We start from the raw sequence: 24,209 nt of genomic DNA, 5'->3' as shown, positions 1-24,209 counted from the left end.
GAACTATTCTGAAAGACTATTTTATACCTAATTTCAGGAAGACACTATCTCTTTCTTACTAGTTTTTTTTTTCATTAATAGATCCTTGGAGAACCATGAGGAGAGCTAATCTGAAATATACTCCTCCATTAAGGATGATGGAGTCTAAAACACAGAGAAAAATATATTCTATACTTTTTGAATGCACACATTGAGTGATTCTTCTGCAATATTCTTCATGTGAATCTTGGATCCCAACATCATTTGTGGGTGTCCCTGCTCTTCCAATGTTCATAATTTAGAACTTCATTTACGCTGTTATTTACAACCATTGCCAACAGGAGGGCCAATCATGGAAATTATTTGTTCTCCTCAGGAGACAAACTATTCAAGAGAAGGGATGATATATTGTAAATCAGTGGTGTTAACAATAAGAAGGATTTGTAGACTGAACACCTGGACTGTGTAGAATAATTATGCTGTATACATATGTACTTGATACTTTAGCAAATATCAAACCTCATCACATGTGTACAGCTAAGAATGAATATAGTGTGATCATAGTAGTGAAATTATTTTTGTCTTAATCTTATGATTCACCAGAAGAGAAACACAAACTAAATTTTATTAGAGAATTAATTAAGAATAATAACAGAAAGGGAATAATGTATCCCTCTTTCTCTTGAAAACATCAAGTCTTAGTAAAACTTAATAGAGGTAACTCATTCTTCTTCTCTCATAATAAGGGAGAATATTTCTACCAATAGCAGCACCCACTTGACAGGTGAGATACAGAGTTAAAAAATACTCTATCTTAGAGTCTGATAGACAATAAATTCAATGTGAAAACTTAAGGACCATATCATATATTTGGAATATTAACTAATTACCTTCAGAATCAGATAACAAAAGGTCGGTGTCTTTTGGGCTTCTGGGAAGTAGAGGAAACTGCATAAAAGATGAAGCTCAGAATGTCTGTGGAAAGACAAAATTCTTTTTTCATCTCCTTAGATTGTCACTGTTTTCCCCCTTTGACATGATTTTGTGGTAGGCCATGTCATTGGGTACATTTCTAAATTCTGTTAATTAGAACCATAGGTTTAGAGAATTTGGACTTAGAGATGGAGATGTGACTTCCCGTTTACAGAACCAAAGTCTCATCAATGACTATGATATTAGTAGCTCATCTGAGAATGAAACAAGTCACAAACAACACTAGCAAAAGGAGTCCATAAAATCAAACCCTTAGTGTTGTAACAACAGTGAGTCTTAGATAAAGGCATCTCTCTTGGGGCTGTGCACGGCTAAAATAATGTCTTAATTAAAATGTCAGTTTAGGGGCTGGAGATATAGCACAGTGCTTAGGGCTCTTGCTTTGCACAGGGCTGACCCATGTTCAATCTTTTGCATCCCATATGGTTTCCTGAACACTACCAGTAGTAATTCTTGAGTGAAGAACAAACAACCCCTGACCACCACTGGTGTGGCCCCCTCAAAACAAGCGCTATAAAGGACTAGTGCCCAAACATTCAGATATTAAAAGGCATAGTGGTAGGTGATTTTTTACACTTTATATTGCAGTTAGGACATATTTATCACGGTATCACTGTCATCCCATTGCTCATCTATTTGCTCGAGCAGGCACCAGTAATGTCTCTATTGTGAGATTTGTTGTTACTGTTTTTGGCATATCCAATATGCCATGGGTAGCTTACCAGGCTCTGCCATGTAGGCAAGATACTCTCAGTAGCTTGCCGGGCTCTCCAGAGGAGTGGAGGAATCGAACCCCGGTCGGCCACATGCTAGGCGAACGCCCTATCTGCTGTGCTATGGCTCCAGCCCAGGACATATTTATTTAAAAAAAATTGGAATGATTTTTCCTTTGTGAAACTTATCTCAGAATAATAAAGAAGGTGTTAAAAAATAAATGGGCTATTCACTTGCTTATATCAAGAGAAAATTTCCTTGTGGTTCAACAGAATCTTCAACTTTATAACCAGTCAATTCAGAGTTGTGTGGATATAACCTTTTCTCTTCAGAAAGTGTTTTGTCAGTGCCAACTCCTCCCAGCTCACTAAGTGTTTGAAGGAAATAAAATTCATTCACTGGAAAATAATTTAGTAATGAGCCAATGGAAAGCTGATATGTTAGACGAACAATTAAAGGATAATTTTGCATGTTTTTGGATAGCTAACTAGGTAGCCTGTTTCATAATTTTTAGTGCTGGCTAAAGTGTGCATTCAACACATGTGAATGCTTCTCCTTCCTTTTAGTATATTTTTGTATAAGAACTCTGGTTCTTGGTTATATATATATATACATATATATATATATATATATATATATATATATATATTGCTTTTTGGGTCACACCCAGTGATGCACAGGGGTTACTCCTGGCTCTGCACACAGGAATTACTCCTGGTGGTGCTCAGGGGACCATATAGGATGCTGGGATTCGAACCTGGGTTGTCCACATGCAAGGCAAACGGCCTACCCATTGTGCTATCACACCAGCTCCTTGGCTATCTATTTTTAAAAGAGTTTAAATCTAGTTGAGTAATATGAAATGTTGAGCTAATTTTATTTTTTAAATTAAAGTTTTTAAATTTTGTTTTAGCTTCAGCAGTGCTCAGGGCTTATTCCTGACTCAGTGATAAAGATCACTTCTGGTGGTCCTGGGGATTAAACCTGTGTTGGCTGCATGCAAGGCAAATGCCCTACCTGGTGTATTTTTCCACTGGCCCTGAGCTAATTGTTATTGGTAAAGTGCACTGGCAAAAATTGCAACAGAAATATTTTCTATATGCTTATATGAAACAAGTACATTCTGCACATAGGGTTACTATTCACTATTTTGTTTTAAAGGACCGTAATTCTGAGATTATAAAACCTTCTTAAGCACTGTTTACATGAGCACAGATTAAGTCAGATATATTTTCAGTAATATGATAGAATTGGTCATTTTGCTATGATGCAATTGGCCCTTTTATAAATGGTTATGTTTAAATGGTTATTTCATAATTTATTATGAAATTTTCACTTAAGCTTAGCATAATACAAATTACTTGCAAAATTTGACTGGAAGCTGAAGCCCAAAGAATGTCACATTGTAGTCAGGTTGTTGTAGATGTCCAGGGTCTAGATCATAATGTGGAGGTAAACTGGAAAAAAAATGGAAGAAAATCTTTTATTAAGAGACTGTAGCAAGTGATGGAGGAGTAGATAGATCAAGACAAACCATCAATGGAAAGTACCCATTCAGAGATACACTGTGAAAATTCTTGTACCTCTCTGAAACTTGACATTTCTACAAGAGTGAGCCCTGATCTTCCCAGCTTTCTCATAAAGTTAGGATGCTACCAAAGAATCCTTCTAGAGCCTTATACCTATGACGTCATTCCCAGCTCATTCTTAGCATATGAAAGGAAACATTTGCTTTCACCTATAAACTAGATTTTTTCCTTTGAAATGATGCAAAAATAGACAATCCCAAGAGGGTCAATGAGTCAGAAAGTTAACTGGGTAGTTGTATAAAGACTTTTACTTGCTATGGAGTCTGCTCACTAACAGCAGAATTCTAGGTGTGGAAGGCACAGTCCACCAAAAATGCCAAAAAATAGGCATTTTATTTTAAGTCAAGACAAAGAGCCCAGAGACTTTACTTATTTAGTATGTCCAGAATGTCTTTGGTGACAAAAAAGAGACATAGGAGAAATGATTTTTAAGTTTATAGCCACACACATTGACAGTCCCGTTAATCTTGGGAAACAAAAGTCAAAACAAAAATATGAAATCACTTGGTAAGGGAAACCATTTATCACTTGCTCTTGCAGACAAGATATAATGATGCTTTTGCAGGCACAGTGACCTAATCTATCATTTTGCACGTGGGAAAATTTTCAGACTTGCTCTTTAACAATAGGAATTTGCAAAAAGAAATATTGCAAATATCCAGCCTATTGGTAGTGTTGTCTTGTAAACACTTTATAGTTTGAATTCTAATTGAAAACTTTATTCCTAACAGAGGTTTTCTTTTAATAAACACCCAAGGACACTGTTATTAGAAAAATCTGTAGCTCTTTAGGGACATGACAATAAAATGAGAAATATCTCCCTTGCTTTATTTACTACATAGAAAATAAAACATCTCAAAACAACGATTGCATTTCTGCATCATCTCCCATTGGGTTTTCTGACTCAATTTCTGAAGTTAATGGATGGTACATCTGTTTTCTTCTCAGCTTGGTTGAGTGCAAGGTGCTCTGAAGGAACTGAGATTCAACACTGTGAGTATTTAACAGAGCCTAAAGTCTTTTTAGAGGAGCAAATACAAAGTACCAGAAGTCTACCTACCTCTGGGAAGATTTACGACTTGGTGTCTGATGACTCTAGATTAACACTCTCCAACCTCTATTGTCTAGAATTGGCAAAGGCGGGAGATTAATGTCAGCTGGGAGGCAGCCTCCACTACATGCTGGAAATACAGATCCTACCTTTGGGCTATAGATCAAAGACTCTTTCCACTTAGACAGACTGAGGAAAGAGATTTGTGAGTCAGGGAGAGGCATTTATGTCAAGAAGGAGAAAGCAAGGATCAGAAAAGAAAAGAAAGACTCAATTGGAGAAGACAACGGCCATCAAATATTTTTACACAGGTAATATTTGGCTTCTAGATATGATATTTGGAAGAGGGAACAAAAAATGGGGGTAGAAATTACATCTGTGTTACAACCTTTGTTCAGTTCCAATCTTGGGGTCACCTGTAAGATCTTCGTCGTCAGAAGTAGGGTATTTGTTTACCACCACTTGAACATGTGGCTTTGGAAATGTGTTTCCATTGAAAGAAGTTTGAAGGGGATGCCTGGAGAGATCATTTACCATCTTTCCTCCCCTAAGCAACATGTTAGGTGATTTACTTCCAGAGAATGTAGGAGGGTTAAGATTAATCATAAAATGCACTCTATCTGAAATCTGAGCACAGAGCTGGCTAATGTCCAGAGCAGGAGTGGCCGGCGGTCCTGATTTCTGCCTGGAAAGGTCATAGATGTCTATATGGTGAGTTGCTATAGGCTATAAGTTGCCCTGGTTTAGACTTACTCTCTGGTTCTCCCTTTAATTTACTCGTTATTGTTAATTTATTCATTCAGCAGCTAAGAAATACTCTTTAGCTCAGAGCGTGGCATTTGGGCCATTTAGTTTTTATTTTTCCTTCCCCCCATTTTTATTGAAATTCAAAGGTTTATAATGTTGTTACACTCTTCATGCATAAAATATTTCAACATCACACCAGTCACCAGAGTAGCCACTTCCCTCAACCAGTGTCCTAAGAAACACTCGCAGACACACCCTCCCCCACCCAGCTTTTATGGAAGCTGTTTTACAGGCAAAATTTCCAGTTCCAATGAGACTGAATTAGGCCATTTGTCATTTCTTTATATCCCATGTGTGAGAGAACTTTTTCCTTTTTATGTGGAGGTGGTGACGCCTACACAAATATAGGTAAATAAAGCTACACTCCTGAAATTTCATGAAATTGTAATTCAATGATCATTGTATCACTGTCATCCTGTTGTTTATCAATTTACTTGAGCGGGTGTCAGGGTTGGAACAAACGTCTCCATTTGTCCCAACCCTGAGATTTTAGCAGCCTCTCCTTATTCATTTTTCTCAATGATTGGAGGCTCTTTTCAGAGTCAGGGGAATGAGAACTGTTATTGTTACTATATTTGGCTTATCGAATATGCCACGGGGAGCTGACCAGTCTCTTCCATGAAATCTAATTTTTTTCCAATACCTGTTTTTCCTCTTTTTATAGGTATATAAACTAATTAATAGTATGAATAATTCTATGCTAGCGTATTTTAAAATTAACTTGAATATATAAATTCTACAAGATACAACATAATGTGGATAGTAGAATTAAGAAAAGTTTAGTAAAAATATAAATAGTCATATAAAGGTATAAAAGTGTGTTTTATCCTAAAAAGAGATACTAAATTTATGTCAGAAAATGTTGCATTATAGTGCTTAAGCATCTGCACTAATAAGTAAAAAAAATTAAATTTTCTATAGATATAACAAAATCACTTGAATAGACACATATCATTCAAATATAAATGAAACATTAAATTTTCATTGAAAAATATTAAATCTTTTAGCAATCTAGGAATAAGCAGGCCTTTCTTAATCGAGTAGAGGGAATGTCATACTCAATGACAAAATGCTAAAAAACTTGCCTAGTCTTCAAAGACGCTCTTTTACTCCTTAATGCAAAACTGGTTTCAAAGCTTTGAATTCCCTAAGATTTTGTTTGTCTATGAAACTCTGCATCATTCCTTCAAATCCAAATGATAATGTAGCTGGATAGAGTATTCTTGGTGACATGTTCATTTTATTAGATTTACCCTCCTATATCTCTTGGGCTTTAGAGTCTCATTTGATAGATCTGCTGTGAATCTTACAGGCTTTTTTTTTTGTATATAAGTTCCTTTACTGAACTTGCTGCTTTCAATGTTCTGTCTCTGTTTGTGACTTTCTTATTCTGATTATAATCTGTGTTGGAATTTATTTATTTGCTTCTATTTTTGCTGGGACCATTTGAGTCTCTAAGCAAAAGAAATATATTAATTTTGAACTACAAATTCACTAGTTTTAAACTAAATATCACATTTTGAGAAATAAAATTCATTTTCCAAAAAAATGCATTTCATATGTGAAAACATTTCATTGTCTTGCAAGAGGGTGAATTCAAATTGAAAACAAGACAATTAGAAATATAATAGATGAATCTGTTTTTCACAAGAGACAAACTAAAATGCAAAGTTTGGCTACATTAAATTTGCATTAAAAATGACCCTTTGTCAATAAGTTACATTTATTCAAATATATATACTTGTAAGCTCTAATTCCACTATAAATCCATTTTACTGCATTCCAAGCAAAATCACCATTATGTATAACACTTTTTATGCTTGTCAAAATGAAAAAGTTGATTTCATTTTTTTTTTTTTCAGTGTTGCTCATGTATTACAATTCTTTGGGCTCAAATTCTCTTTTGCACCTTGATTCAGTTTTAGCAAAAGAAATGCTTTCTTTTCAATTCTAATTCACCAATTTTCAATTCAATTTCATATTTTGAAGAATCAATATCCCCTATTCAAATTAAGTACATTTCATGTGCCAAAAATTTAATTGGCTTGCGAGGAGGGATAAATTTATTTTGGAAAATGATCAATTTGAAGTTTAAAAGATGAATCAAAATTCCACAAGAATGTATTTCAAGTGCATATGCTGAAATTGATTTTCATTAGGGCATTTGGAGTCCCAAAGTAGTCTTAAATTTGCATACCAAATGGACACTTTAGCCAATTATATGAACAGCTGTGCAAATAAAATTCACCCACTTACACTTCAAGTAGAAAAAAAACAAAATCTAAATCACTACTAGCATTACAAAATCACAATATACAAATCTACTGATGTTTTGCAAATAAAATTAAAATTTTATACATGAATTTAGTAGTTTTACACAACAGCTCTTTCCCACAACAAATAGACTTTTTCCACCCCAAATTGAAATGATTAAATTCACAATTTGCATAACTCAAAAATCATGCTAGACAAACATCAGATACACCCTCCAATCAAATTTAAATTGCACTGTAGCACTATCACTGTGGCACTGTCATCCCATTGCTCATTGATTTGCTCGAGCGGGCACCAGTAATGTCTCTACTGTGAGACTTGTTACTGTTTTTGGCATCTCTCATTGTGAGACTTATTGTTACTGTTTTTGGCATATGGAATACGCCACGGGTAGCTTGCTAGGCTGCCGTGCAGGTGAGATACTCTTGGTAGCTTGCTGGGCTCTCCAAGGGGGACAAAAGAATCAAACCAGGGTTGGCCGAGTGCAAGGCAAATGCCCTACCTGCTGTGCTATACTTCCAGCTTGTGTACATTAATTTCACTGTTTTACACATAAGACAGAATATTTGTGCTTCAAATATACTCTTTTTAACTCCAAAAAGGTTCTTACCCGAGAATTTCAGGGTGCATGCAGCTGACCCAGGTTCTATCACTGGCATCCCTTAAGGTCTCCTGAGCACACCTGAGTCAGGAGAAATTTCTGAGTCCAGAGCCTTTCGAGGTATGACCCAAACAGCCAAAAATAAATAAAAATAAAAATGTCCTTGTTTAAATGTATTTCAATAAAAAAAATCACTGCATTGCAAAAACAAAAAAGCCTTATATTTATAAAAAGACTTAATTAGATTGCAAGCAGGTGAATTACATTTGAATAGGGGCCATTTTGGGGTGCCACGGATGAATTTCATTTTCACAGGAGCCAATTTTGAGTGCACAAGGGTACATTAACTTTCCTTTCAGATTGACTGTTTGTAAAACCAACATATTTAATTGGTTGACAAACTGGTGAATTTGATTTGGAAATGGGTCAATTGGAGTGCTAAAGATGCAAGTGATTTTCCTAAGAGCCAATTGGAAGGACCCTTAAATTTGCATCCCAAATCACCGTTAGCCTATCAGTGAATCCAAACAAGTGTCACTCCGCTTTGTGCACTCCGCACGAATGCTTCTGGAAACCCAATTCAGGCTTGCCTCTGAGTTATTATTGTGCACAACCCTTCAGGCTTTTCCAACTATATCAGCCCTGTTTGCCTTCAATCTGAGGTTTGCCTACGCATTCCACACTTTTGGACTCAAATTCATTTTTACAATCCCATTCAGTTTTGTCACTGTCCCTTTTCCTTTTGAAATCAAATCACCCATTTTGAATTCATATTCACTTGTAGGGAATTGAATGTCACCCAGTTCGCCAGAAGTAACTTTCAATGCTCAGGTTTGAATAGTTTGCCAGCAGGTGGGAATAGTCATTTGAAAAGATTCAAGGTGGAGTTCACAGATGAATCTTTTAAAGTGGGATTGCCCACGTGCCTTGAGTTTCACTTTCCCAACTGACCCTTTTGCCAATATTCCAATGGACTTACATGCTCATCAAAATCACTCTTATTTACTCAAAATAAACACTTTTGAAAATGCACTTCAGAGTTTGCACCAGAAAAAAATCACCATTTCACAAATCATCACAAACTCTCTTAAATTAAATTTAAATACTATATCTAGATTTCACAATATTGCACATCAGTTTATTGAATTATTCTCTTAAAAATCCTAGAGCCTCCTGTCAATGAATCTTAAGATTCATATTCCCGATTCACCCATTTTCAATTAAATTTCAGTAAAAAAATTCTATCTCCCCATTTTGAAGTACTGTTTAATTGCACAAATGTTTAATTTATTTGCAAGTTGGTGGACTACATTTGAAGAAGGGTCATTGTAGTACCAAGAATAAATTTCTTTTGTGTGTGTGTGTACAGGGGTATATTAATTTTCCTTTCAAACTGACCCTTTGTAAGATCAACATGTTTAATTGGTTGGCAAGCTGGTGAATTTGATTTAAAAAATGTGTCAATTGGAGTGGAAAAGATGAAAGTCATTTTCTCAAGGGCCAATTGGGAGAGTCCAATGTTCCTTGAATTTGCATTCTAAACCAACCCTTTAGCCAATTAGTTAACCCAAATATAAAACTTCCACAGCCTTATGCACTCCATATTAGTGCTCTGAAAACCCAGTTCAGACTACCTCTTGTAGTCATCACTGTGCACAACTATTTCACAGTTTTCCAAACCAAATAATCCCTGTCTACCAATTAATTTCAGGTTTGTCATGAATTACACTCTTGGAATCAAAATCACTCTTGCACTCCTATTTAACTTTGGCAAAGCCACTTTTCCTTCTGAAGCCCAAATCACCCATTTTGAATTCATAGTCACTGTTAGGGAAATCAATGTCACCTGTTATCCAAAAGTGGCTTTCCATGCTGAAAGGCTTAATTGGATTGCCAGTGGGTGTATTGTTATTGGAAAAGGGTCAAGGTGGAGTTCACAGATGAATTTGACTTCTCAAAAGGTCAACTGGGTGTACCCAGAGTACTTTGTATTTGGTTTCCAAATTTATTCTTGTGCACTGTAAATGGAAACTATTGAAATTGCACTTCAGACTTTGCACTCAAAAATCACCATTTCACAAACCATCAGACTCAAATCAAAGTTAAATTGTGTACATAGATTTTACAGTATTGCACATTAGTTTAAATGTTTACAATTTCAGTATTGTTTTTTAAAATTCAAGAAACTTTTTCCAATGAATTTCAAGGTATACTTGCCCAGTTCATTCTTTTTCAATTGAATTTCACTAAAAAGATCTAACTCTACTACTCTTGAGTGTTAGTCTCTCACTATTACTTATATTCCACAGATGAGTGCGTGAGTGTGATCTTTCTATGCCTGTCTCTCTCTTTCTGATTCATTTCACTTAACATGATACTTTCCATGTTGATCCACTTACATGCAAATTTCATGACTTCATCTTTTCTAACAGCTGCATATTATTCCTTTGTGTAGATGTACCAAAAGGTCTGCCCCACAGCTTGGAAACTGGCCTCACATGCTGGAGGAAAAGGCAGCTGAGATAGAGAAGGGAACACCAACTAGAGGATGTTGGGAGGACCCATTTGGGTTGAAAGATGCGTGCCGAAAGTAGACTATAGACCGAACATGATGGCCACTTAATACCTCTATTGCAAACTACAGCACCCAAAAGGAGAGAGAACAAAAGGGAATGCCCTGCCACAGTGGCAAGGTGGTGTGGTGGGAGATGGGGTGGGGGTGGTGGGAGGGATACTGGGAACATTGGTAGAAGAGAATGGGCACTGGTGGAGAGATGGGTAAACGATCACTGTATGACTGAAATGCAAACACAAAAGTTCATAAACTTGTAACTGTACCTCATGGTGATTCACTAATAAAAAATTAAAAATAAAATAGAATAAAATAAAATAAAGATGTTTTAAGCAATGCAAAAAAATCTAATTCACGATTTTTCACCAAATTACTTTAGATTTGAACAAAGGTTTGGTTTGCAAGTGAGTGAATTACTTTTGAAGAGAGGTCATTATGGAGTGCCAAGGATGAATCTCATTTTCACTGGGGCCAGTTTTGAGTGCAAAGGGTTACATCCACTTTACTTTCAAATTAGCCCTTTGAAAAAAACCACATGTTTAATTGATGGCAAGCTGGTGAATTTGATTTGGACGGGGGTCAATTGGAGTGCGAAAGATGAAAATGATTTTCACAGGAGCCAAATGGGAGAACACAGTGTGATGGAATTTATATTTATATAATTTTGATTGATTTATATAAATCAACCCTTTAGCCAATCAGTGAACCCAGATACAAATCTCTCTCAGCCTCATCCAATCCACTTTGCTGCTTCTAAAAACCCATGTCAGGCTTTCCTCTCAGAGTCATCAGTGTGGAACCTTTCAGGCCTTTTGCAAACCATATTAGCCCTATGGTCAATTTTAGGTTTGGACTCTTGTTAAACTCTTTTGGACTCAGTTTTTCTCTTTGCACTCTCCATTTTTGACAATGCTCCCTTTTCATTCAGAAGTCTAAATCACTGGTTTTGAATTCATATTCACTCTTAGGAAAATCACTATCACCTTGTTCCCCAGAACTATCTTTCAATGCTGAAAAGGTTTTTTCATTGTTGTTTTTTTTTTTGTTTGTTTTTATGTTTGTTTTGGGCCACAACCAGTAGTGCTCAGGGCTTATTCCTGGCTGTGAGCTCCAGGATCTCTCCTGGTGGGAGTTTGGGAGACCATTTAGGAATTGAATTGGATTGGCCACTTGCAAGGCTAGTGTCCTATCCAGCCCTACTATCACTCCATCCATGCTAAACGGTTTAATATGCTTGCCAGCAGATTTATTGCTTTTGGAAAAGGGTCAAGTTGGAGGGCACAATGAACTTCACTATTTATGCCCTCCAAATGAACTCGTTAGCCATTAAAATGGACCTGAAGGCCAATCAGATTCACTTGTGTACTTTAAATAGACATATTTGAGTAGGCAGAGTTTGCACTTAAAAATCACCATTTCATAATCTCCCTAATGAATATTAATGCAAAGATTCTTAACAAAATCTTAGCTAACCAAATCCAAAAACACATCAGAAAATCATAAACCCTGATCAAGTAGGATTGATACCAGGGATGTAAGGATGGTTTAACACATGCAAATCAATGAATACAATATACCACATAAGTAAAAGGAAAAAAAGGAAAGATAAAAATCATACGATCTTACCAACCTATGTAGAGAAAGCTTTTGATAAGATGCAACATTTATTCATGATAGTAGCCCTCAACAAAATAGGGGTGGAATGAACCATTCTCAAGATAATAGCAGTCATCTACAGCAAGCTCACAGTCAGTATCATTCTTAATGGTGAAAAACTGAAAGAATTTCCTCCAAGATCAGGTACAAAGCAAGGATGTCCACTATCTCCACTTTTATTAGAATTCCTGGCTAGATCTGGAAAACAATATGGACGCTTCTCAAAAAATTAAAAATTGAGCTCCCATTTGACCCAACAATACCACTACTGGGAATATACCTCGAAGAAGCAAAAAAATATAGTTGAAATGACTTCTGCACTTATATGTTCATCGCAGCACTGTTTACAATAGCCAGAATCTGGAAAAAACCCGAGTGCCCAAGAACAGATGACTGGTTAAAAAAAACTCTGGTACATCTATACAATGAAATTTTATGCAGCTGCTAGAAAAAATGAAGTCATGAACTTTGTATATAAGTGGATCAACATGGAAAGTATCATGCTAAGTGAAATGAGTCAGAAAGAGAGAGACAGACATAGAAAGATTGCACTCATCTGTGGAATATAAAATAACAGAATAGGAGACTAATATCCAAGAATAGTAGAAATAAGTACCAGGAGGTTGGCTCCATGGCTTGGAATCTGCTCTCACTTGCTGGGGAAAAAGACAGCTCAGATAGAGAAGGGAACACCAAGTAAAATGTGTCTGGAGATCCCGCCCGGGAAGGGAGATGCGTGCTGAAAGTAGACTAGAGACTAAACACAATGGCCACTTAATACCCCTATTGCAAACCACAACACCCAATTGGAGAGAGAGAGAGAGAGAGAGAGAGAGAGAGAGAGAGAGAGAGAGAGAGAGAGAGAGAGATCTCAAAAGGGAATACCCTGCCACAGAGGCAGGGTGGGGTGGGGGGGGAGATGGAGATGGGACGGCGGGGAGGGGATACTGGGTTTATTGGTAGTGGAGAATTGGCACTGGTGGAGGGATGTGTTTGTGAACATTGTATGAGGGAAAAACAAGGTCTAAAATGTGTGAATCTGTATCTGTACCCTCATGGTGATTCACTAATTAAAGAATAAAATAAAATAAAATAAATTCCTGGCTAGAGCAATAAGTCAAGAAAAACAAATTAATGGGATTTGGGAAACAAGAATTCAGCCTATCACTATTTGCAGATTGCATGATGATATACATAGAAAACCCTAAAGAGTCCACAAAAATGCTCCTAGAAACAACAAACCAATACTGTTAAGTGGCCAGCTACAAAGCCAATACACAAAAATTTATTTCATTCTTATATACAAAGAACAAATCAGAAGAGAAAGCAATCAAGGAGTCTATCCCATTAAAAATAGTATCCATAAAAATATCTAGAATCAACTTAACAAAAGTGATAGGAGATATACACCTTGATAATTTTAAGTGACTTAAAAAAGAGATAGAAGATCTTAGGAAATGGGAAAATATCCCATACTCATGGGTCAGAAGAATCAATATTGTTAAAATATCCTTCCTCAGCTATTATGTAAATTCAATGCAATCCCCATCCAAATTCAGACGATATTCTTCCAGGACATAGAAAAGTCAATAATAAAATTAGAAAATACCACAGATAACCAAAGCCATAATGAAAAACAAGAATTGGGAAGTATTTCATTATCTAATTTGGAACTGTATTGTAAAACTACAGAGATAAAAACTGCACGTAAAAATATAGGCTCTCTGATCAATGGGTCAGAATCAAATACCCAATGACAAAACCTCTTATATGTTTGCAGTTAATTTTTGTTTAATGGAACTGAGAACTCAGCTGTAATGGAGCTGAGAACTTGATATAAAGATAATCTAAATTTACCTCTTCAATAAATGGTGCTAGACAAAAAGGATAATCACATGTAAGAAATTAAAGTTGGATTCTTATCTTACACCGCACACAAATGTCAAAATCAAAGTGGATCAAAAACCTTGAGATCAGAGGGGAAACTATAAAGTACACTGAGAAAAATATAGGCAGAATGATTTAAGATTTTGAACTCAAAGATATCTTCAATAATCTGATCCCACTTAGCAAAGGCAACAAAATAAAAAATACATATACTACATAAAATTAAAGAGCTTATGCATGGCAAAAGAAGCTTGGGCTAAGACTAAAATGCAGCTAATAAATGGGAAAAATATTTCCATTCAACACATCAGATAAAGGGTTTATGTTTGGGATATATAAAGCACTCACAGAAATCAATTAGAAATTCAAAATTCCATCAAAAAGTGGTGAGAGGAAATGAACAGACACTTCTCAGAGGAAGACCAATGGAAGGCCAAATAGGCACAAGAAAAATGCTCAGTGTCAATTATCATTAGAGAAATCCTAATCACAAATGCAATGAGATGCCATTTCACAATAATGAGAAGGGCACATATCATAAATAGTAAGAACAATCTGTGTTAGCAGGGATGTGGTGAAAAAGAAACTCTTCCATTGCTAGTGGGAATGCTGTCTGGCTCAACCCCTTGGGAAAACAGTGTGAGCTGTCATATGACCCAGCAATTCACTTTCAGGTATTTTTTAAGTAATTATTTTTATAAATAATATTATTTATAGTTTAAGTTCCCTGCACTTAAAAACATTCATTCAAAAGGATGTACATGTACCATTATTCATTGCTGCCCTTAGTACAAAGGCTAAAATATGGAATCAACCTAGGTTGATGTAAAACCCTTAAATGAATGAATAGTTCTCATAATTCATTAATTATTCAGTGTATCACTGTATCACTGTCATCCCGTTTGCTCGAGCAGGTACCTGTAACATCTCCATTGAGAGATTTGTTACTGTTTTTGGCATATTGAATACACCAGGAGTAGCTTGCCAGGCTCTGCCTTACGAGTGATATACGCTTGGTAGCTTGCCGAGCTCTCCGAGAGGGGCAGAGGAATCAAACCCTGGTCGGCCGTGTTCAAGGCAAACGCCCTACCCGCTGTGCTATCGCTCCAGCCCTAATATGTATATACAAGATTGGAGTGAGAGCACAGTGGCTAGGGCATTTGCCTTGCACAGGGCTGACCTGGGTTCGATTCCTCCATCCCTCTTGGAGAGCCCAGCAAGCTACCGAGAGTATCCTGCCCGCATGGCAGTGCCTGGCAAGCTACCCGTGGCATATTAGATATGCCAAAAACAGTAACAAGTATCACAATGGAGACATTATTGGTGTCCACTCGAGCGAATTGATGAATAACGGGACGACAATACTACAGTGCAGTGTGTATGCACAGTAGAATACTATGTAGCTGCAAGGAATGATGAAATCATGCAATTTGTTACAACTTGGTTGGAACTGGAAAATATGTTGAGTGAAGAAAGACAGAAGAAGACAGACACAGATGATCTCACTATTCTGTGGCATACAGAATAACTGGATAAGGAAATGGAGTAAAGGTAGATGCCTAGATCACACTTAACCCAAAAGTTTGGAGAGAAGGACAGAGAAAGAAAGAAATTAATGGGAGACAAAAGAAGAGAAAGGGAAGTAATGGGTGAACAGAAGTGGGGTTTCAGTTATACTGGTTATATGTTGGAGAATGATACAGTTATATATCTAAACAGACTCAACAACACTGAAAACATGAGATCTAAGCTGCAACCACTGGCACTTCGTAATGTGCCTGTCAAGGTGATAGGCAGGGTTGGGATGGGGTGGAGTTGGGGTAGGAACAAAATATGAGGACATGAGGGGAGGGAAGTTGATACTGGTGGTGGAATTTGTGTTGAAATATATGCCTAAAGTTCTTCTATCTTGGTGATATGCAAGAGATTTTCACAATTTGTAAATCACAGTTAATTAAATGAAAATTATTTTAAAAATCACCATTTCACTAACCATCATAGATTCTCTGAAATTCCATATAAATGTTGTACATAAATTTTTCAGTTTTGCAATCAGTTAAAGTCTGCTCTTAAATTATTTATTTTTAAAATCTGAGATTCTTGCCAAAGAATTTCAAGGTTTACATTCCAATTCACTCTTCTTCTATAGAATTTCAGTTAAGCTCACTGCTTTGTAAAAAAAAAAACACCTACAACTTCAACTTTATATTTGCACAAGGGTTTAATTAGTTTACAAACTGATGCTTACATTAGAAGTCATTTTAGAGTGCCAAGATGAATCTCTTTTACACAAGGGCCACTTTGGAGTGCATAAGCTGCATTCACGTTCATTTCAAATTGACCTTTAATTAGAGTCCAACTTCAGGACAGGAATCAGAGAATCAGACTCCAGCAGCTGATTAATCCCAGGAAGGCCCAGCCACCACAGGGCCAAGATCTCTGGACCCTAGGAGGTATGGGGGCAGGCCCAGTCCCCGTCCTATCAATATCACAGGGTTTCACCTACCCACTTCCAGCTCCTGTCACTGCAAGTAAAAAGGTCCAGCTTCAGGACTGATCTCAGAAAGGCCAGAGAGACCTGCAATTGATGGTCCCAGCTCCAACGTCCCCAAAGTGAACAGCAACATATGCAGCTGTGTAACACCTCCAAACATCAGAAAGCTGATACTCCAAGAGAAGAAAATTAGATGCGAAAATTGAGTAGAAGCCCACTAAGTTTAGTGAGTGAAAACAGCAAGACAGAAGGCCCAGTTCACACCTAGCAGCTCATTAAATTCTCAAGCCATGAATTTAGCAACACCATTACAACACATATGTTGTAATAAGCAATATGAAGCATATTAATTAGTACTTGGTAAGGGGGCAGACTTAGGAGGGAGGTGGGAAACTAGGGACATTGGTGGTGATAAGGGCACATGAGTGGTGGGACCGGTATTAGAACATTAAATACCTGAAACAATTGTACTGTGAACAACTTTATAAATCATAGTGTTCACTTTTTTAATTGATCTTTTGTGAAATCAACATGCTTAATTTGGCACACTGGTGATTTCGATTTGCATAGGGGTCAATAAGAGTGCGAGATGTGCAAGAGATTTTCACAAAGCCTAATTGAGAGAACCCAGTGTGCCTAAAGTTTACACTCCAAGTTTACTCTTTAGCCAGTCAATGAACCCATATACAGATCTCTCTCAGTCTTGTGCACTCCACATTCGTGCTTCGAGTCTTAACTGTGCAACCTTTTCAGGCTTTTCCAAACCACGTTACCTTCGATTTCAGGATTGCCCAGGCATTAACATCTTTTGGAGTTAGATTCGCTCTTGCACTCAATTCAGTTTTGGCAATGCACTTTTCCTTATGAAGTCAAAATAACTTTGACTTCATATTCACTGTTAAGAAATCATTGTCACCCCATTCCCCAGAAGTGTTTTTCCATGCCGAAAAGCTTAATTGGCTTGTCAGCAGATATATCACATTAAGCAAGCGTCGTAGTGGAGCTCACAGATGAATCTGACATTAAAAAGGACCAATTGGGAGTGCATGGTGTCTGGAATTTGTCTTCCAAAGTGACCCCTTAGCCAATCAAATGGACTTGAGTGCCAAACAAATTTACTCTTGTGTATTCTAAATGAACAATTTTGAAAATGCACTTCAGAATTTAAACTCAAAAATCATTTCATGAAACATTATAGATTCTCTCTCAAATAAGATTTAAATTTTGTACATGGAGTTCACAATATTGTACATCATTTAGAATGTTTGCACTTCAAATATTTTCTTTAAAATCCAATTGACTTTTGCCAATGAATTTTAAGGTTTTCATTCCAGTTCACTCTTCTTCAATTGAACTTTAGCAAAAAAAAAATCTATCACCCTATTTTGCACAAAAATGCTTTATATTTGCACAAAGGTTTAATTAGTTTTCAAGCAGGTGAATTACCTTTGAAAAGGGGTCATTTTTGGAGTGCCAAGGATGAATTTCATTCTCACAAGGGCCGATTTTGAGTTTACAGGGGTACATTAACTTTCTTTCAATTGACCTTTTGACAACCCAACATGTTGAATTGGTTGGTAAGCTGGTGAATCTGATTTGGAAAGGGGTCAACTGGAATGCAAAACATGAAAGTGATTTTCACAAGGGCCCATTGGGAGAGCCCTGTGTGCCTTGAATTTGTATTCCAAATCAACCCTTTAGCAAATCACTGAACCTAAATACAAATCCCACAAAGCATTGTGTGCCACACATTAGTGCATCTGGACACCCATTTCAGGCTTGCCTCTCAGGGTCTTCCCTGTGCACAACCTTCTCAGGCTTTTCCAAACCCATTAGCCCATTCTAACTTCAATTTCAGGTTTCACACATATTATACTCTTCTAGACTCAAAATTTTTATTGCACTCCTATTGAATTTTGCCAATGTCCCTTTACATCCTGAAGTCAAAATGACCTGTTTTGAAATTGTATTCACTCTTTAAAATCTCTGTCATTCTGTTTCCCATAAGTGGCTTTCCATGATGAAAGTTTAATTGGCTTGCCACTGGGTGTAATTTATTTGGAAAAGGATCAACATGAATATAACATTCAAAAAGGCCAACTGGGTTTACCCATGGTACTTTGCACTTATTTGCCTTCCCAAATGACCCTTTAGCCAATACAATAGATTTAATTTTCTATCAGTTTCACTCTTGTGAACTCAAAATGGATACTGAAAAATGCACTTCAGAGTTTGTACTCAAAAATAACTGTTTCACAAGTCATCACAGACTCTCAAATCAAATTTAAATTCTGTATATGAATGTCATATTACTACACATAAGAATTTTCAATCATTCTCTTTAAAATCCAGAAGAGTCTGGATAAAGGGTATTTTAAGTTTTACATCCCCAATTTACTTTTCCAATTTCACTACCAAGTCTATTCTTTTTGCCCATTTGCACAAAGGTCTAATTAGTTTACACACGGGGTGATGTACGTTTAATAGGTGTCATTTTGGAGTGCCAAGGATGAATCATATTTTCAAAATGACCAATTTTGATTGCACAGAGGCACATTAACTTTCCTTTCTAATTGACCCTTTGTAAAACCAACATGTTTATTTATTGGTAAACTGGTGAATTTGACTTGGAAAGGGATCAATTGGAGTGGAAAGGATGAAAGTGATTTTCACAAGGGCCAATTGTATAGCACAGTGTGCCCTGAATTTGCATTCCAGATCAACCCTTTACCCAATAAATGAACCAAAGTATAAATCTCACTCAGCCCTTTGCACGCCACATTATTGATTCAGAAAACCCATTTCAGGCTTGCCTCTAATAGCCATCATTGTGCACAACTGTTTCAGGGTGTTTCAAAACCATTTTTGCCCTGTCTACTCTAAACTTTGAATTTGCCCACACATTAGACATTTTGGGACTCAGTGCTCTTGCACTCTCATTTAGTTTTGGCAATGTTCTTTCTCTTTTCTGAAGTTATAATCACCCATACTGAATTTATGGGCTGGAGTGATGTCACAGAGGGTAGGGTGTTTGCCGTGCGCACAGCCTACTCAGGTTCGATTCCTCTGCCCCTCTCGGAAAGCCCTGCAAGCTACTGAGAGTGTCCCGGCCGCATGGCAGAGCCTGGCAAGCTACCCATGGCGTATTTGATATGCCAAAAATAGTAACGACAAGTCTCACAATGGAGATGCTACTGGTGCCCGCTCGAGCAAATTGATGAACAATGGGACGACAGTGCTACTGAATTTATATTCACCGATGTGGAAATTCATGTTACCCTGTTTTCCAGAAGTGGCTTTCCATGCTGAAAGGTTGCATTGGCTAACCAGAGAGAGTAATGTATTTGGAAAAGGGCCAAGTTGGAGTATACAGATAAATCTGACCATCGAAAGGGCTAATTGGGAGGGTGTCTTGAATTTGCCTTCCAAATTGACGCTCTAGGGAATCAAATGGACTTGTCAATCAAATTCACTCTTGCACCCTGTAGACACTTTTAAAATCTAACTTCAGTGTTAGCACTCAAAAAAATCACCATTTCACATACTCTCAAATCAAACTTAAATTGTGACATGAATTTTATAGTATTTCCCATCATCAACAACATTTGCACTTCAAATACTGCTTTGAAAATCTAAGAAACTTTTGCCAATTCAAGATTTATATTCTCAATTTAATCTTTTAAAGTTGAGTTTCACTAAAAAAAAATTGTGCTACCATTTTGCACAAATGGGCACATATTTGCACAAAGGTTTAACTAGTTTGCAAGCAGTGAATTACATTTGAACAGGGGTTATTTTGGAGTGCCAAGGATGAATATTATTTTCACCAGGGCCTATTTTAAGTGCAAAGGGATACATTAAGTTTCCTTTTAAATTGACCCTTTGTAAATCCAACATGTTTACTTGGTTGGCAAGCTGATGAATTTGATTTGGAAGGGAGTCAGTTGGAGCAAGAGATGCAAGAATTTTCACAGGGGTTAATTGGGAGAGCCCAGGGTGCCTTGAATTTGCATTCCAAATCAAGTCTTCAGCCAATCAATGAACCCAAACACAAATTTTACTCAGCCCTGTGCACTCCACAGTGGTGTTTCTGAAAAACCATATCAGGCTTACCGCTAAAATTCATTACTCTGCACAATCTTTTTAGGTTTTACCAAACCACATTAAACCCGGTTTACCTTCAATTTCAGATTTGCCCATGCAGCACACCTTTTTGAGTCAGATTCGCTCATGCACTCCCCTTTTGTTTGTGCAACGCCCCTTTTCCTTCTGATCAAAATCACCTTTTTGAATCCATATTCACTCTTAGAGAAATCCCTGCCACCCTTTTCTCCAGAAGTGGCTTTCCATGTTGAAAGGTTTAAGTGGCTTGCCAGCGGATGTATTGCATTTGGATAAGAGTCAAGGTGTAGTTCACAGATGAATCTGACTTTCCAAAGGGCCATTTGGAAGTGCCTAAGTTGCCTTGTGTTTGCCTTCCAAGATGATCCTTTAGCGAATCAAATGGATTTAAGTGCCAATCACAGTTTGAAAATACTGTTTCTACTTAAAAACGACCATTTAACAAACCATCATAAACACTCTCAAGGTATTTTAATTGTGCGCATTGATTTCAGTTTTGCACATCAGTTAGCATGTTTGCACTTCAAATATTCTCTTTAAACTCCAAAGAGGCTCTGGCCCAAGAATTTCAAGGTTTACATACCATATTCACGCTTCTTCAAAGGAGTTTCACTTGAAAAAATCTATCTCACCTTTTGCTCTAAAGGTCTTTATGTTTACATGGAGGTTTAAATAGTTTGAATACGATCAAATGGGTTTAAAAAGGGGTCTTGTTGAAGTGCCAGGAATGATTTTCATTTTCACAATGGCCAATTTCACGTACAAAGGGTACATTAACTTTGTATTCCAAATTTACCCTTTCAAAAGCAGCATGTTTAAGTCTTTAGCATGTAGGTCAATTGATTTGGGACAGGTTCAATTGAAGTGCAAAATGTGAATTGATTTGGGACACGTTCAATTGAAATGCAAAATATGAATTTGATTTTCACAAGAACCAATTTGGAGAGCTCAGGGTGCCTTGAACTTGCAATATAAATTGACCCTTTAACCAATCGGAAGAACTTGAATGCTAATCAATTTCACCCTGGTTCATTTCAATTTCACAGTTTTGAAAATGCACTTCAGTTTGCACTCAAAAAAAATCAACAATTGATAAACCAGATACTCTTAAAAAACAAATCTAAATTGTGTACATCAAGTTCAGAGTTTTGCACGTCAAGTACACTCTTTGCACTCTGAAATGTCCTTCCTAAAGATATTTGAGTTTTATGTTACAAATTCATCATTTTTCAAGTGAATCTCTGAAAACAAATCTATTACTCTATTTCTTTGCGCAGAAGGGCTTTACATTTAAAATGCAGTTTAGTTTGCAAGCGAGCTAATTCGATTTTAGTAAGGCTTTGTTTGGAATGCCACTTGTGAATTTGATTTTCATAAGGGCCAGTTCTAAAGATGTAATTGTAAAGATGTGACTTGTGATTTTTCACAAGGCCCAATTGTAAGTGTAAAGATGTAATTAACTCTGCGCTTCAAACGCATTTAATTAGTTGACAAATAGATGAATTTATTTGAAAAAGGGTCAATTTTGATTGCAGGTATGAATCTCATTTTCAGATGGAGGAAATTGAATTGCATACTGTACTCTTAGAATTTGCATCCAAATGAATCTTTTGCAAATCAAATGAAGCCAAACACAAATCTCATTCATCCCATACACTCCAAATCTGAAAATTCACTTCACTCTGCATTTCAGCAACATTTTACAAAACCCTTCCAGGCTTTTCAAACCAAATTAGCCGTTTTTAAAATTTCAATTTGAGCACAAAGGGATGCATTTTCTTTGCATTTCAAATTGACCCTTAAGAAAATTAACATATTTAATTAGTTGCAGCCAACAAATTTGATATTGATAAAGGCCAAATTGTATGTGAGAAGAAACTGATTGTCACAGGAGTCAATTGGAAGTACCAAGGGTACCTTGAATTTGTATTTCAAATGGACCCTTTAGCCAAACAATTGGCTAAAGTGTATTGAATGCAAGTCTAATACAGCCATGTGAGCTCCAAAAGGACACACTTCTGAAAATTGCATTCACAGTACAAAAAAAAAATCATTATTTTGCAGATCTGTTTACCACTTTTGTAAATAATATTCATTATTTTGTACATTAATGTTAGTTTTACACTTTCTTTTCTTTACCTTTTTACTAAGGTCCTGGAATTTACAATACTATTAATTATAATTTTATGCACACATCATTCTAATACCTCTCCTAAATGTCAGTGCTTGTTTCCCTTCAATGGTGTCCCTGAAGCCCCTTCTAACTATCAACCTTCCCACAAATCTCAGTTCCATAGATACAATCTTCAGATGACTTTGACCATTTGCTTTTCTTTCACTATGTTTCTTTATAATTCAGACATGGAAGACAATTTTTTTTGAAGTAAATAGATTCTATTTTGAGGGCTTTCTGAAGGTGTGGAGGGGAAGAGAGTGAGGGGGAGGGAGGGAGGGAGAAGGAGATGGAGAGGGGGAAAGAAAGAGAGAGAGATACAATTTAGTAAGAGTGACGAAAGGAGAATTAAGAAAAATTTAAGAAAAAATTTAAATAGGCCTGTAAAGGTATTAAAAATAGTTTTATCCTAAACAGTTAATATTCTAAACATATTAATTTCATGTTTGAAAATATTAAATTACATATATAGTGCTTAAGAATCTCTAGTAAGTAAAAAATTATAACAAAAATCTCTATAAATGTAATAAAAATCTTTATAATTTTATATTTATAAAATACCTGTAATAAAAATCACCTGAATAGATAGAACATTCATATTAATAAAATGTTATTGAAATATTAATGAAATATTCAATAATATTATCATTATTGAAAATTAAATTTCTTTACAGTGAGGAATAAGCAGATCTTTCTTAGTCTATAGACATGAACCATAAGCACCATGAATAAATGCCACACTTGACAAAGTGCTGAGAAGTTGGTCCTGTTTTTTGAAAAGGTCATTTAATGCTTCTTGCAAAACTGGTTTCAAAGCTGTGTATTCCCTAAGCTGTTGCCTGTTCATGAAGCTATCAGTCTATTAAATCTGAATGATAACCTAGTTTGAGAGTATTCTTCCTTCCTTCTTTCCTTCTTTTTTTCCTTCCTCCCTCCTTCCCTCCCTCCCTCCCCTCCTCCCTCCTTCCCCTCCTCCCCTCCTCCCCTCCTCCCTTCCTCCCTTCCTCCCTTCCTCCCTTCCTCTCTTCCTCCCTTCCTCCCTTCCTCCCTTCCTCCCTTCCTCCCTCCCTCCCTCCCTCCCTCCCTTCCTTCCTTCCTTCCTTCCTTCCTTCCTTCCTTCCTTCCTTCCTTCCTTCCTTCCTTCCTTCCTTCCTTCCTTCCTCTTTTGCTAGATATCTGAGTCTTATTCAATAGATCAGTGTGAATCATTTTGTTGTTGCTGATTGTTTTGTTTTGGAGGAATTACCAGAGATCCAGAGGTTAAGGTGACAAAACTATGGGCTTCCTGCTATGGTGA

The sequence above is a fragment of the Sorex araneus genome, chromosome 4, assembly GCF_027595985.1.
Source record: "Sorex araneus isolate mSorAra2 chromosome 4, mSorAra2.pri, whole genome shotgun sequence".
Lineage (NCBI taxonomy): Eukaryota > Metazoa > Chordata > Mammalia > Eulipotyphla > Soricidae > Sorex > Sorex araneus.
The sequence above is the reverse complement of the archived record's forward strand: the minus strand, read 5'-3'. Positions refer to the sequence as shown.